This window comes from Nuphar pumila, chromosome 5 (genome assembly GCF_984573655.1).
Source record: "Nuphar pumila chromosome 5, dmNupPumi1.hap1.1, whole genome shotgun sequence".
In the NCBI taxonomy this organism is placed as follows: Eukaryota; Viridiplantae; Streptophyta; class Magnoliopsida; order Nymphaeales; family Nymphaeaceae; genus Nuphar; species Nuphar pumila.
Genome location: NC_143253.1, coordinates 1,119,515 through 1,121,027, shown reverse-complemented (window position 1 = coordinate 1,121,027; position 1,513 = coordinate 1,119,515). Strand labels below are relative to the sequence as shown.

At 41.4% G+C, this 1,513-nt stretch overlaps 1 non-coding gene across 1 annotated transcript; it reads right to left on the bottom strand.

Moving 5' to 3' along the window:
* Nucleotides 1-320: 320 nt before the first annotated feature.
* On the bottom strand, nt 321-518 carry LOC149836398 (U2 spliceosomal RNA). The gene has a single exon (XR_016432282.1). It is a non-coding gene; the product is annotated as a U2 spliceosomal RNA (small nuclear RNA).
* Between the last annotated feature and the right edge of the window lie 995 nt (nt 519-1,513).

Below are 1,513 nucleotides of genomic sequence, written 5' to 3'. Positions count from 1 at the left end.
TTCAAAACCCAACCTTGAATAATAACTTGTGGGGTCTGCCTACTAACCCAAGCTTGGCTTTCAATTTCAAAAAACCAAAAAAAAAAAAAAACACGTAGAACAATGTCATCTTCTAATTTGTTTGATTACACCGACACTTACAAGAAAGTAGACAAGACCTGAATCTGAAGCCTGAAATTGTTAAACTTGGAAAAACTGCATTTGAAAAAAGTTGAATTCCGTTGGAAAGCATATTCCAACAAATGTTAAGATTTGACTTTGAAAGATTGATAAGTATTTAGTGTTGGCTAAACAAAATTTTTAAATTGAAGGATTTGTAAGAGGGGTGCGCCAGGCCCGAGAAGTAGGTAAACGCAAGGGCGACGCTCGAGGGGCCCAGCAGCAAGCTACTGTGGTGACACCCTCCCCCCAAAAGAAATTAATTTAATATCGTGTGGTCACATGGACCACATATCAGATATTAAACTGATAAGAACAGATACTACACTTGATCTTAGCCAAAAGGCCGAGAAAGGTATGCCTTATGAAGTCGGCATCGACGCTCTTTTATAGCCTCCTCACTACCTAACACCCGACTCCCTAGTCGATATGGGACTAAATCTACACAAGGGGAAGGAAGTAAAAACCTTTCCCTTTGTATAATTATTATACATACATGTCCAGGTACATAAGGCAGAATAAAATACCTTCCATCATCGCCTATCACAGATGCCAGACTTCCTCTTTTTTTACAAAAGGCAATCGTAGCGAGCGAGTAATTCCCTCCTATTACACGGTAATAGTTTTCCTACCGAGGGTTGGTCATTCCCCTCGAATTTGACCTGATAACAGTAGATTTATTTAGACCTCCGTAGCTAGGCTAAGCGTTTAATTAGCTCATAAGGTCAGGTTAAAGTGATACTCAAAGGCCTCTGTCAAAGCAGCCCTAGACCTGGTAGGTATTTCTGGGCCAAGTTCAAATCCCACCCGGAATCACATTCACTTCTGTTAAACATCTTGTTTGTGGTCCTTTTGCAAAGGGAATTTGGGATTGCTTGTTTAGGTTCGAGCCATTTCATGCTAATCCGGATCTAGGGATGGGCCAACTCAGACCACGAGACATCTTCTTTCCATTGATCATGGGTAGTAATTGACCCGAGACCCACAATCTGATTGTTATTACGTACGTGCGAGTGTGAGCCTTATGCTCATTTTATGTGGAAAAAGCAAAATGTCGGTTTCAGGGTCTCTCCGCTTCTGGCTGCTTGTGCGATGCCAGGTGATGCAGTGTGAACACCATAGCCTGCTGGTTAGGAACGGAGACTTAATTAGTTGCTGCATGTATGGTCGCTAGGGCTGGTAAGCGAGCCCAGCTGTTCGGGCTCGGCTTGTTAAGGGTACACGCCAACTTGAGCTCTGTTCATGAGCTTGTCACGAGCCAATCACAAAACTGGCTTGTTTTCTTTAAAAATATAGATTTTTTCAATTAATTTTTAAATTTGATAATATATAAAACAAGCCTATACAAGATGAT